Here is a 15,304-nt window from a genome sequence, read left to right on the forward strand (position 1 = left end):
ACATTGCTGCTCGCGTTGGTCGAGATGCAATGACTCTTAGCAAAATATGGAATCGGTGTTTTCAGGAGGGTAATACGGAACGCCGTGCTGGATCCCAACGGCCTCGTATCACTAGCGGTGAAGGCACATTGGAAGCGTGTATTCGTCATCGCCATACTGGCGTATCACCCGGCGTGATGGTATGGGGTGCCATTGGTTACACGTCTCGGTCACCTCTTGTTCGCATTGACGGCACTTTGAACAGTGGACGTTACATTTCAGATGTGTTACGACCCGCGGCTCTACCCTTCATTCGATCCCTGCGAAACCCTACATTTCAGGAGGATAACGCACGACCGCATGTTGCAGGTCCTGTACGGGCCTTTATGGATACAGAAATGTTCGACTGCTGCCCTGGCCAGCACATTCTCCAGATCTCTCACCAATTGAAAACGTCTGGTGAATGGTGGCCGAGCAACTGGCTTGTCACAATACGCTAGTCACTACTCTTGATGAAGTGTGGTATCGTTGAAGCTGCATGGGCAGCTGTACCTGTACACGCCATTCAAGGTCTGTTTGACTCAATGCCCAAGCGTATCAAGGCCGTTATTACGGCCAGAAGTGGTTGTTCGGGGTATTGATTTCTCAGGATCTATGCACCCAAATTGCGTGAAAATGTAATCACATGTCAGTTCTAGTATAATGTATTTGTCCAATGAATACAGGTTTATCATCTGCATTTATTCTTGGTGTAGCAATTTCAATGGCCAGTAGTGTAGATAGGTGAGTAAGACAGCTACTCGAATCGTGGACAGGCGAAATCTATGGCACGTCTTGATTAAAAGAAGGTACAAGCATTATAGAGTAGTTAATTTGATAATGGACGGAAGTATGGGGGTAAAAATTATAGGAGACAAAGCCTTGAAAGCAGGAAACATGTTTCAAAAGATGTGAGCAGCAGTCCTTGTGCAGAGACGAAGAGGCTTGCACAGAACGTACTAGGATGGAAAGCTGCATCAAACCAGTCTTTGGACTGAAGACTATAACGAAAGAGAAGGTCGCCGATTTCAGGGAGACAGTGCATGCACACCACTCCCAACAGTTTATCCCCCGTCGGCCGTTTGATTATGGTCCGAAAAAGTGAAAGAAAAGAGAGCAAGTAAACTCAAGTAGCGTCGATAAAATGCCGTGTGCTGAGTTCGAAAGCAGATCAGACATGTAAGTTGAGCAAGTTCCTTCTTTGAGCCGACAGCAACAGTTGTAACATATTAAATCTTGGGTAACAGCCTGGAAGAGCCTGATTGGTATGAGGCGGAGCCGCACTAACCGCACATGTAGGGACACGCCTCGTGCGTTCACCGGTGTACACGACAAGACTGGCAGACAAACATTTACCAATTAGCAGAGTCGTAAGGAAACATCTGAAGACTGCTGCCTCTCTTTCGATGTAGCTGTTCTGATCTTGTGTGTTTCTCGTATTTGACAAACCAGTTAAGTCTAGCGATCACTCTAAAACGGTAGTCGTTAACAACGAAACAAAAACATATTGTTGCAAACACAGATGTGTACAGCGAAGCAGAACGTAAAACGTTGTTTACATTTGCATTAAAATAGCTGTTCCTGGATGGTGATAATGGTGGAATGATGCACATTTTAATTTCGAAAACTTACTTAAGGGAACTCTCGGAGGGTTTCGGTATGTTAGGAAAGAAACTAGTCTAGACCATTTCAAAAAGAAATGGAAACTTGAAATACTTAGCCCTTTATCCATTTCTTTACAACATTATTTTAACACCTGTGTACTAAAATATGTTTAAAATGTATCGCATGTTATAAGAATGATCTAGGGATAATGACTCAATAAATTCGCAACTTGCTGAAGGGAATTCAATCTGAACAACTTGTTGAAAGTACCTTTTGCCTTTTTTTTTTATTTTCGTATTGACCGACAACTCCCTCTTCTTCCCTTGTCGCTTTCTATTTCTCCAGTCCTCTTCACCTTATCCCTATGTCGTCTTGTCCTTTCCTCTGTCCCTGTTGTTCACGATTTATTTCTTCTGCACTGTAAGCGTTCTAGATTTAGTATTTTATTCTTAAAAGTGGTTACATCTGTTATTTCCGATATTTTATTCTTAAAAAGGTTTATATCTGATATTTCCGATTCTTCGATGTTGTTTCTTCTAGTTCTTTCCTTATTTCTGTAATCCATGTTACTGTCGATTGCTTCTTCCAGAAATACAGGAATAATTGTTTGGTGAACCTGTTGTCATTCTTTTAGCCATTACTTCTGATATCTCTCTGTATTTTTGTAGATCTCTTCACTCTTCTCATTTTCCACCTATATGTAACTTGCATTGCACCCATTATATTTCTAATAAATTCGTCATTCGAGTACCTTTATTCTGTCCAGCTTATAGTTCAGTGTTAAACATTCACATCCATATAAACTTTCTGGTCGTACCACTGTGGTATACTTTTTTCGTTCTGTTTTTCTAGATATGTATTTCTTCTTGCAAATATTCTTTGTCAAACCATATGCTCTCTCCATTTTGTTGACTCTTATATCTACTGCGAATTTTTCTAGTCCATTCTGTGTACAGTTTTTCCAAGGTATTTAAATTTACTTACTCACTGTATTTTGCCCATTAGCTTTTCTATGAATTTTGTTGCATTTTTAGTATTTGTCATGAATTTTGCTTTTTTTCTGCTGAAATTTTCAAAGTAGTTCTATTTACTGTTTCTTCTAGAAGTTTTTTTTGAACAAATGCATCAGCCAGATTTCCTGAAAGTATTGCAAAATCCTCTGCAAAAACAATTTATTTTAATTACACTTGTTTTCCTTCCTAGAATTATTGGTTCAATTTTGTGATTTTTTACCTCCAAATTCCAGATTCTTATAATTTTTTCTAGAACGCAGTTAAACAGTAAACGTGATAAAGGGTCTTCTTGTCTAGCAACAGTTTTTATTTCAAATGACTGAGATAACTCTCCCATAAATTTAACCTCAGATATTGTCTTTGTTAGATTTCCATGAATTATGTTTGCTAATTTTGCTTTAACACCATATTCTCCAATAATTTTATCTACTGTTTCTTTGTTTACCGTATCAAATGCTTTTCCGAAATAAATGGTTACTTTATTTAAAAATTATACATTCCATTGCAGTATCTTTGATACTCATGTACTTCGTAAAGTGTGTATTTGTTTTCGTATGTTTTAAATCAAAACATGTGATTCACATTGAAAATTCGTTTTGTGACCGAACGAAAGTGGTTTACAGTGCAGTGTAACGTTTGTTACTATGAAAATACATGAGAATGTATTTCCATTGCAAGGAAACTGCAAAAACAAATGCGCCAGATGGACATTTGACGTAAGTTGCGTTTCAACACAAACATGTAGCGCACCCATTTGGTTGTACGTTTGTAACTGTGAATTATTGTTTATCACAGGGAAACTCAAAGGAAACCAGTGTAAAATTTGTTTTGACGAAGGCATGAAAAAAACCGTCTGATGCACTGTGAAAAATTCGAACCGTTAACGGTACCTTATACATAAAGTATCCTTCTGTACACCATCAACAATTATATAAAATTGTTCTGTTAGGTTGTTCCCTTTGGAAAGCCTCTTGGATATTCTCCCAATTGTTTGTGTAAATTTTCTACAACACCGTGCATGATAATTTTTGATAACATTTTAAACTGAAGCGCCAAAGAAACTGCCGTAGGTATGCGTATTCAAGTACAGAAATATGTAAACAGACAGATTACGGCGCTGCGGTCGGCAATGCCCATATAACACAAAAAGTGTCTGGCGCAGTTATTAAATCGGTTACTGCTGCTGCAATGGCAGGGCATCAAGATTTAAGTGAGTTTGAACATGGTGTTCTGGTCGCCGCACGAGCGATGGAACACACTATCTGCGAGGTATCGATGAAGTGCGGATTTTCTCGTACGACCATTTCACGAATGTACCGTGAATATCAGAAATCCGGTAAAACATCAAATCTCCAACATCGCTGCGGCCGGAAAAAGATCCTGGAAGAGCGGGATCAATGACGACTGAAGAGAATTGTTCAATGTGGCAGAAGTGCAACCCTTCCTCAAATTGCTGCAGATTACAATGCTGGACCATCAACAAGTGTCAGCGTGCGAACCATTCAACGAAGCATCATCGATATGGGCTTTCGGAGCCGAAGGCCCAATAGTGTACCCTTGGTGACTCACAATTAATAAAATATTCCGGGCTATTTTGCCGTGGCGAAGGAATTTCACTTTAAAACCGGACGTTTCATTTTCGTCTGCGGAGGACATTTTGAAGGGGGTTCGTAGCTTTGTTGAATGTCCGATTCACATCCTAGCTCGGTATTCAGTAGCGTGCCAGGGTGTGTTTACGCCTCGCCTGAGCCCGTCAACACCGACACTGGACTGTTGATGACTGGAAACATGTTGCCTGGTTGGACGAGTCTTGTTTCAAATTTAATTAAGCAGATGGAAGTGTATGGGTATGGAGACAACCTCATGAATCCATGGATCCTGCAAGTCAGCAGGGGACTGTTCAAACGGGTGGAAGCTCAGTAATGGTGTGGGGCGTGTGCAGTTAGAGTGACATGGGACCCCTGATACGTCTAGGTACCACTCTGACAGGTGACACGTACGTAAGCATCCTGTCTGATCACCTGCATACATTCATGTCCATTGTGCTTTCCAACGGACTTAGGCAATTCCAGCGGAATAATGCGACACCCCACACGTCCACAATTGCTACAAAGTGGCTCCAGGAACACTCTTCTCAGTTTAAGCACTTCCGCTGGCCACCAGACTTCCCAGATATGAACATTATTGCGCCACCTCTGCGTGCTCGCGGAGGCCCTACACGGTATTAGGCAGGTGTACCGGTTCCTTTGACTCTTCAGTGTCAGAAGTGCAGAAGTGACACTGTTCCACTCTTCTGGAATCTTTCCCCTCTTCTGGAATCTTTTTGGTTGCCAAATATTCTCAAAAAGCAATTGTAGAACTTTTATAATCTTCGCTTCTGACCATTACAATATTTCTGCTGCCACTAACTCTGTCATCCCCCCTCCCCTCCTCTTTTCGAGACTGCTCAATCAAAAAAAAAAAAAAAAAAGTTTGTAATAACGACATGAAGAACTAAGAACTCCGCAAAAAATATCCCTCTGACACTAAAAATACTTACCCGCTGATAAACTAAAACAAAAAAGAAAAATCCAACAAATTACAGTTATACAGATTACTTACGCGAACTTAGCCTATACAATACATCATTCTCCATACGTTGCTCATCAATTACAGGTTCCTTCTTTGCATGCTTTGTAACTTTTATCTCCTGGTTGGTTGTCGATGACTGTGGTATCCCCTCTACTATTCCTTTGAACGCCTTTAAGCAACCGACGTGTATAGCAGACGTTTCTGTGGGGAACTGTATCTTCACCGTGACTGGTGATATCTTTTCCACGATTTGGTATTGTCTCTGGAGACAAAATTCATACCTCTGTCCGTAGTTATGGACTCAGGTACCCCAGACTTTAATATCCAGTTGTTTACTAATTCTTGCGCTACAGTACTAGCCCGTTGGCCTGGCATTGGTATCATAGCCCAAAATCGAGGAAAATGATGGATGATCGTGAGAACATACCTATTTCCAGCAGGTGCGTTATTAAATGGACCATAGAAAATTGCTGGACACCTCTGGTAATCTTTGCAACGGCACATTATGATGTGTAAAGTCGCTCACCTGGGCTCATGGCACACAGTCTTTATTTAACATGCTGCTCCGCATCACGCTTCCTGTTCCTCCACCAAAACTGCTCTGCTTCACGTCTGTCCGTCGCACGTCGCCCACCATGAGCATATGATCTTGAGCTTAGTGCAAAACTTCCTTCTGAAAATCGTCTGGAACCATCACACGTGGTCCACACCTCGTCGTTGTACACAACAAACCCTCGTGCGTAATGAAATGTGGCTGTGTCTTAAATGCCTGGCACTCCTCATCCCTTGCCTGTGCTCGTTGCCACTCTTCAATGCTCTTCCCTAGCGGACTTAACATTGCTACCCCGCTGCTTAACGAATATGCATTTGCGCGTGAACTCCTTAGATAATGGCTTACCTCGTACTCTTATTCACTAAGCTTAAGTACCCACCGAGTTAATCTACTACATGAATCTTTCAAACCAAGCAACCATTTCAATGAGGCATGGTCTGTCACAACCTTAAGCTTCATACCTTACAGATAACACCGAAAATCTGTAATACCATGTAAGACCACCAGCATATCTTTCTCTATTGCTGAGTTGTTACGCTCCATCTTGTTCAACTGCCTTGAAGGTAAGTTACCGGATGTTGCTGGCCGTCTACCATCTGTCCCAAAATACCACTGACTGCCTCATTTGAAGCATTACGCTCCGGACGAAGTGGCCGAGCGGTTTTAGGCGCTATATTCAGGAACCGCGCCACCGCTACGGTCGCAGGTTCGAATCTTGCCTCGGGAATGGATGTGTGTGATGTCCTTAGGTTAGTTAGGTTTAAGAAGCTCTAAGTTCTAGGGGACTGATGACCTCAGAAGTTAAGTGCCATAGTGCTCAGAGCCATTTGAACCATTTTTTTTTTGAAGCATCACACGAAAGGATAAACTCTTTCTCGAAATCGGGAAAAACAATACTGGATCTGAAATTAATATTTCTTTCCATTTTATAAATGCTTCCTGACATTCCTGCAATCAATGGCATTTTGTCCCCTTCATCAGTAACTTGTTCAAGGGTTCGAATAATTACAGAGGCCAATGAACGACTGTACCAGATTAGTTGTTTGTGGTATCCGATAATTTTGAACTGCCTCTGTAAGACGAGGATCGGCCTGTACGCCATGCTTGCTAATCACGTGCCCCAGATTGTTTACTTGAATTGGCACAAAATGACATTCGTCCAGACTTAATGTTAAGTGCACCGATCGTAGTCCACTAAAGACATCCTCCAAACGTCTCACATGCTCCGGTAAATCATCTGAATAGACAATTATGTCATCGCGATAGACAAAAACAAGTTTTTCGCTGTACTACTCTCAGTATCCCATCCAACAATCGCTGAAAAATTGCCGGTACGTTCTTTAGTCCAAACGTCATGTGTTTGTAATGAAAATGTCCTGGTGGGATAGTAAACTCTGTTTTCGGCCTATCTCCAGGCGCCACCTCCAATTGATGGTATCTACTCCTGAGGTACATATTTGTAAAGAACCGACACTCCTCCACATTATCCAGAGTTTCCGTGATGCTTGGAATTGGATAAGCATCCGAAATGTTAGTGCGTTCAGATATCTGTAGTCACAGCAAAATCTGTATTTACGCGTCCCGTTTGCGACTTTTTTGGCACAATGACAATATTAGCACTCCAGGGACTATCACTCGGTTCTATGATCCCATCCCATAATTTTTCAATAAATTCTTCTACCGACGGTTTCAGGTGCTTTGCTATACGGTATGGCTTCCTATAAATTGGTCCACTATCCCCTGTCGATATGTGATGTGGCGAAATAAATAATTGAACCTCACAACTAGTTCTCCATAGCCATTCTATCACTGCCCTTGAAATGATCTACTTTGCCCCGTAACGCTTCATTATCGATGATTTGCTTGTGGCTTTCCTCTAGGCGCGACCAATCGAAGACCTCATCTTCTTAGACTTCCAGAGTGGCTGTAATTGCACCCTTTGACAGAGTCACTCTCGCCCCTCCGCCAAAGTTATCCACACTAATCGGAATCATCTGTCCCCATTAGTGTCACTCACATTCGCTAAACTCCTGCAGATAAAATAATGCGAACTATCCAACTCTTCATTGCTTAAGAGCGCTTCAACCGCATATGATGCTTCCCTCGGCAAACCCACGCTATCTTTCCCATACCTGCTGGTATTTTATCCTGCTGATCGATCTTTGCTGAAAACGTACGCAGTTTAGCTGTTCTCACTTCCGTGACAGGTGAACGTTGCGCCATTGTCTCAGTTGCAATTGTTTCCTCCAGTTGAGACGAAGTCCCACTGAGTTCCACTGTGCGTTGCAAAAGGTCAATCTCAGCGTGATGTTTCTCGAGAAAGTCTAGCCCGAGAATCAGTCAGTAACCTTGGCCTACGCAAGGCAACACCTCCATGCCTTCGCTAAACTTAGTTTTCCAGACCGAAAACTCCAGTACTGCCGTACCCAATAATTCCACCCTATTATCACCACCCCACGTAACCTATACCGTGGTGACCCCAGTCTCCTCTTTCCCATGAGGCCCAGACTGATAACGGACACATTCGTACCTGCGTCCACCAAAAATCTCTGTTACCTGCCACCCAATAAGCTTACCAAGCTACGTTCCGTCTTTATACTGACTTGTGCTATGTTACGATGTAGCGGACTGCCTTCCGACTTTTGAAGCCATCCCGTTTTCCTTTAATGGCTGCTTCTTTTGCCGATACTTTCCACCCTTCCTACCTCTGCACTCAAATGCCCGGTGGCCCTCTACGCTACACGCATAGAATTCTGGTTACTTCACTGCTTCCTTACGTGCCCCTCCCGACCATATCTACACACATCAAAACAAGTTTTGCATCACCTCGGTTCCAGGAGTACCGGAACCTGTACAGAAAATTGGAATAGAGATCAACATAAACATAATTATCGCCCTTTTTATTGCTCATGGAAACCACACATCTCATGTTGTACCACCATACAGCGACACCTTCAGAGGTGGTGGTCCAGAGTGCTGTACACACCGATACCTCTAATACCCAGTAGCACGTCCTCTTGCATTGATGCATGCCTGTGTTCGTCGTGGCGTATTATCCACAAGTTCATCAAGACACTGTTGGTCCAGATTGTACCACTCCTCAATGGCGTAGATCCCTCAGCGTGGTTGGCGGGTTACGTCGTCCATAAACAGCCTTTTTCAGTCTATCCCAGGCATGTTCAATAGGGTTAATGTCTGGAGAACATGCTGGCCACTCTAGTCGAGCAATGTCGTTATCCTGAAGGAAGTCATTCACAAGATATGTTCGATGGGGGCGCGAACTGTCGTCCTTGAAGACGAATGCCTCGTTAATCAGCTGCAGCTGGTTGCACTATCGGTCGGAGAATGGCATTCACGTATCGTACAGCGGTTTCGGCGCCTTCCATGACCACCAGCGGCGTACATCGGCTCCACATAAAGCCACCCCAAAACCTTGCTGCACTCGCTGGACAGTGTGTCTAAGGCGTTCAGGCTGACCGGGTTACCTCCAAACACGTCTCCGATGATTCTCTGGTCGAAGGCATACGCGACAATTATCGATGAAGAGAACGTGATACCAATCCTGAGCGGTCCATTCGGCATGTCACTGGGCTCATCTGTAACGCGCTGCATGGTGTCGTGGTTGCAAAGATGGATCTCGCCATGGACGTCGGGAGTGAAGTTGCGCATCATGCAGCCTATTGGTCGCAGTTTGAGTCGTAACACCACGTCCTGTGGCTGCACGAAATCTTTATTCAACATGGTGGCGCTGCTGTCAGCGTTCCTCCGAGTCATAATCCGTAGGTAGTCGTAATCCACTGCAGTAGTAGCCCTTGGGCGACCTGAGTGAGGCATGCCATCGACAGTTCCTGTCTCTCTGTATCTCCTCCATGTCCGAACAACATCGCTTTGGTTCACTTGGGGACGTCTGGATACTTCCCTTGTTGAGAGCTCTTCCTGGCACAAAGTAACAACGCGGACGCGATCGGACCGCGGTATTGACCACCTAGTCATGATTGAACTACAGACAACACCAGGCGTGTACCTCCTTCCAGGTGGAATGACTGGAACTGATAGGCCGTCGGGTCCCCTCCGTCTAATAGCCGCTGCTCATGAATGGTTGCTTATATCTTTGGGCGGGAATTAGTGACATCTCTGAACAGTCAACGGGGCTGTGTCTGTGATATTATATCCATAGGTAACGTCTATCTTCAGGAGTTCTGGGAACCGGGGTGATGCAAAACTTTTTTTGATGTGTGTATAACACTTCAGAACCGAGCACGCGGTGGTCCACTATCTGCTTTGCGGCCATATCCGCCTCCTCTATAAGTGTTGCGATCCTAAGAGCTGACTCTAAGTCTTCTGGGTCCTCCATCCGTACACTTCGTGACTTTCAGCGGGTATTCCGTCCAAAAAAACACGACCGCTTTATTTTGTTCCTCCTGTAACAGTACCCTATTAGCTTCTGCATTCTGGGTCTGTACAAATGTATATGAGTGTAGCTTACGGATTCTCTCAGAGAACGTTTCCACAACTCGTTGCGCTGCATCGACAACGTACTTAATTACTCCCGAAAAAGTCGTGCACTGTTCTGCTTTTCCTACCGCTGGGCAATCCCGCGGCCCACTCCTGGGACGTACGTGCTTCACTCAATGTCTCGTGGTAGACCACATACGCTTTGGCGCATATTAGCAACATACAGGGTTACTTCATCTGACCATACATGTGCTACCATAGCGTCTCTAACATTCATAACGAAAACTGTCACGTCCTCCGTTGCCTTACCCAAGAACAGATTAATCACTGCCGGGTGATATGGAACAGAGGGTGCTCTCAATCCTGACTTACTTTCCCGAGACTCCGATTGCGACTGAACATGACTCTCCTTAAGAGACTCTAAGTCACAATTAAGTTCGAAATTTCTGTCCTTCATGCTCTGTTCTGTTACCGCTTGTTGAGTTAAAACAGCAACTGCATCTGCGGTAGTAGCACGTGTTTTCACCATTTTGCGTACTCTACTTACACGTGAGGCAATACTGATCCTACGACTTATCTTAGAAGAAAGATTAAGGAAAGGCAAACCTACGTTTCTAGCATTTGTAGACTTAGAGAAAGCTTTTGACAGTGTTGATTGGAATACTCTCTTTCAAATTCTGAAGGTGGCAGGGGTAAAATACAGAGAGCGAAAGGCTATTTACAATTTGTACAGAAAGCAGATGGCAATTATAAGAGTCGACGGGTATGAAAGGGAAGCAGTGGTTGGGAAGGGAGTGAGACAGGGTTGTAGCCTCTCCCCGATGCTATTCAATCTGTATATTGAGCAAGCAGTGAAGGAAACAAAAGAAAAGTTCGGAGTAGGCATTAAAATCCATGGAGAAGAAATAAAAACTTTGAGGTTCGCCGATGACATTGTAATTCTGTCAGAGACAGCAAAGGACTTGGAAGAGCAGTTGAACGGAATGGACAGTGTCTTGAAAGGAGGGTATAGGATGAACATGAACAAAAGCAAAACGAGGATAATGGAATGTAGTCGAATTAAGTCGGGTGATGCTGAGGGAATTAGATTAGGAAATGAGACACTTAAAGTAGTAAAGGAGTTTTGCTATTTGGGGAGCAAAATAACTGATGATAGTCGAAGTAGAGAGGATATAAAATGTAGACTGGCAATGGCAAGGGAAGCGTTTCTGAAGAAGAGAAATTTGTTAACATCGAGTATAGATTTAAGTGTCAGGAAGTCGTTTCTGAAAGTATTTGTAAAGAGTGTAGCCATGTATGGAAGTGCAACATGGGCGATAAATAGTTTAGATAAGAAGAGAATAGAAGCTTTCGAAATGTGGTTCTACAGAAGAATGCTGAAGATTAGATGGGTAGATCACATAGCTAATGAGGAGGTATTGAATACAATTGGGGAGAAGAGGAGCTAGTGGCACAACTTGACTAGAAGAAGGGATCGGTTGGTAGGACATGTTCTGAGACATCGAGGGATCACCAATTTAGTATTGGAGGGCAGCGTGGAGGGTAAAAATCGTAGAGGGAGACCAAGAGATGAATACACTAAGCAGATTCAGAAGGATGTAGGCTGCAGTAGGTACTGGGAGATGAAGAAGCTTGCACAGGATAGAGGAGAGCTGCATCAAACCAGTCTCAGGACTGAAGAACACAACAACAACAACACTTCCACCTTAATGCTGGAGACTTTTTTTAAAACAAGACAAAACACAAATTCCCATTCAGCTCTACACAAAGAAGTGTAAATATAAATTAATTCCTCCGGCGAATCATCACGCATCTGCCGTCAGTACAACTACTAGACAGATGACCGGTAGGCCAATATACAGAACAAACAGCTGCTGCAGCCTGGTACACGGCAACTCGTATCGAGACAAATTGCAAAATGGACAAACGAGGGATAATATGCCGTCCTCCTCCACCTCCATTGTAAACTGATTTTTTCTATAGAGCGAATTTGGACAAAAAATGTGGGTAACGTTTGGGTTCCGTAACAAGCGCAGACAGCTGTTCCAGCTTCGGAGAGGACAGGTAGGCGCGAGAGGAGGCGACAGCGGTGTGTGCAGTGTGGTGGTCTGGGTCCAGGGAGCGCACGCGCAGTGCGGCCCACGCGGTGTGGCACGCCCCGGCGCGTGGGCCGTCCTCCGCGGCCGCTGCTGATGAAGACCTGCGGCAGCAGCCGGAGCAACCGGAAGGCCGGCGACACCTCGCACGCCCACGCCCCCGCAGCCCACGCGCCACCGCCACCGGCGGGCCCGCCGCCCCGCATCCGTCCAGTCGTAGTCGAGGCGTATCGTAGCCGGCCTTCCACGCCACTTCACTCGTCGAATGTCTTCAACGCTGCCAACTTCTACAGCCACCTATACTGAGGAGACAAAAGTCACAGGATACCTCCTAATATCGTGTGGGACCTCCTTTTGCATGGCGTAGTGGCGCGCGGGATTAGCCGAGAGGTCTTAGGCGCCGCAGTCATGGACTGTGCAGCTGGTCCCTGCGGAGCTTCGAGTCCTCCCTCGGGGATGCGTTTGACCTTACGATGATTTCATCTACATCTACATACATATTCCGCAATCCACCATACGGTGCGTGGTGGAGGGTACCTCGTACCACAACTAGCATCTTCTCTCCCTGTTCCACTGCCAAACAGAACGAGGTCAAAATGACTGCCTATATGCCTCTGTACGAGCACTAATCTCTCTTATCTTATCTTTGTGGTCTTTCCGCGAAATGTAGGTTGGCGGCAGTAAAATTGTACTGCAGTCAGCCTCAAATGCTGGTTCTCTAAATTTCCTCAGTAGTGATTCACGAAAAGAACGCCTCTTCTCCTCTAAAAGACTTCCACCCGAGTTTCTGAAGCATTTCCGTAACACTCGCGTGATGATCAAACCTACCAGTAACAAATCTAGCAGCCCGCCTCTGAATTGCTTCTATGTCCTCCCTCAATCCGACCTGGTAGGGATCCCAAACGCTCGAGCAGTACTCAAGAATAGGTCGTATTAGTGTTTTATAAGCGGTCTCCTTTACAGATGAACCACATCTTCCCAAAATTCTACCAATGAACCGAAGACGACTATCCGCCTTCCCCACAACTGCCATTACATGCTTGTCCCACTTCATATCGCTCTGCAATGTTACTCCCAAATATTTAATCGACGTGACTGTGTTCAAATGGTTCAAATGGCTCTGAGCACTATGCGACTTAACTTCTGAGGCCATCAGTCGCCTAGAAATTAGAACTACTTAAACCTAACTAACCTAAGGACATCACACACATCCATGCCCGAGGCAGGATTCGAACCTGCGACCGAAGCGGTCGCTCGGCTCCAGACTGTAGCGCCTAGAACCGCACGGCCACTCCGGCCGGCCGTGACTGTGTCAAGCGCTACACTACTAATGGAGTATTCAAACATTACAGGATTCTTTTTCCTATTCATCTGCATTAATTTACATTTATCTATATTTAGAGTTAGCTGCCATTCTTTACACCAATCACAAATCCTGTCCAAGTCGTCTTGTATCCTCCTACAGTCACTCAACGACGACACCTTCCCGTACACCACAGCATCATCAACAAACAGCCGCACATTACTATCCACCCTATCCAAAAGATCATTTATGTAGATAGAAAACAACAGCGGACCTACCACACTTCCCTGGGGCACTCCAGCTGATACCCTCACCTCCGATGAACACTCACCATCGAGGACAACGTACTGGGTTCTATAATTTTATGATTTAGGTTAAGTAGTGTGTAAGCTCAGGGACTGATGCCCTTAGCAGTTAAGTCCCATAAGATTTCGCACTCACACACACATCGGAGCAACTCGGCATGGCAATGGTTCAAGTCGTTGTAAGGTCCCTGCAGAGATACTGAGCCACGCTGCCTGTGTACCCGTCCATAATTGCGAAAGTGTTGCAGGTGCAGAATTTTGTGCACGAACTGACCTCTCGATTATGTCCTATAAATGTTCGATGGGATCCGTGCCGGGCGATCTGGGCGGTCAAATCTTTCTCTCGAATTATGCGGAATGATCTTCAAACCAATCGTGAACAATTGCGACCCTGTAACACGGCACATTGTCTTCCATAAAAATTCCAACTTTGTTTGAGAACATGAAATCCGTGAATGCCTAAAAATGGCCTCCACGCAGCTGAACGTAGCCATTTCCAGTCAATAATCGGTTCAGTTGGAACATAGGGACCAGTCCATTTCATGCAGACGTAGCCCACTGCATTATGAAGCCACCACGAGCTCACACAGTGCCTTGTTGACAACTTGTGGCCATGGCTTCGTTGGATCTGCGCCACACGCGAACCCTATCATCAGCTCCAACCAAATGAAATCGGGACTCATCTGACCAAGCTACGGGTCTCCAGTCATCTAAGATCCAACCGATATGGTCAGGAGCTCAGGAGAGGCGCTGCTGGCGATGTCGTGCTGTTAGCAGAGGCATTCGCGTCGGTCTTCTGCTGCTATAACCCATTAACGTCAAAATTCACCCCCCCCCCCCTCCCCTGTTCTAACGGATACGTTCGCCGTACGTTCCACAATGATTGTATCAAGCAATGTTGCTTGTCTGTTAACACTGACAACTTTACGCAAACGCAGCTGCTCTCGGTGGTTAAGTGAAGGCTATCGGCCACTACGTTGTCCGTGCCGAGGGGTAATGCCAGAAATGTGGTATTCTCGGCAGACTCTTGACACTGTGGAACTCGGGATATTGAATTACGTAACGATTTCCGAAATGTCCCATGAGCCTAGCTTCAACTACCAATCTGTGCTCAAAGTCTGTTAATTGCCGTCGTGCGGCCATAATCACGTCGGAAGCCTTTCCACATGAATCACCCGAAAACAAATGACTGCGCCATCAACCATGCACTGCCCTTTCATAATGTATGTGCGCGATATCAGTCCATCTGTATGTGTGCGTGTCGCTATCCAATACTTTTGTCACAGCAGTGTAAGCCCACCGAACAAATGCTAATAACTCCCTTGAAAGAGCACACTGGTCACTCTGGAGCGCTGCTGACGGTGTGCAGCAGGTATTACGAGGTT

The sequence above is a fragment of the Schistocerca nitens genome, chromosome 4 (genome assembly GCF_023898315.1).
Source record: "Schistocerca nitens isolate TAMUIC-IGC-003100 chromosome 4, iqSchNite1.1, whole genome shotgun sequence".
Classification (NCBI taxonomy): Eukaryota; Metazoa; Arthropoda; class Insecta; order Orthoptera; family Acrididae; genus Schistocerca; species Schistocerca nitens.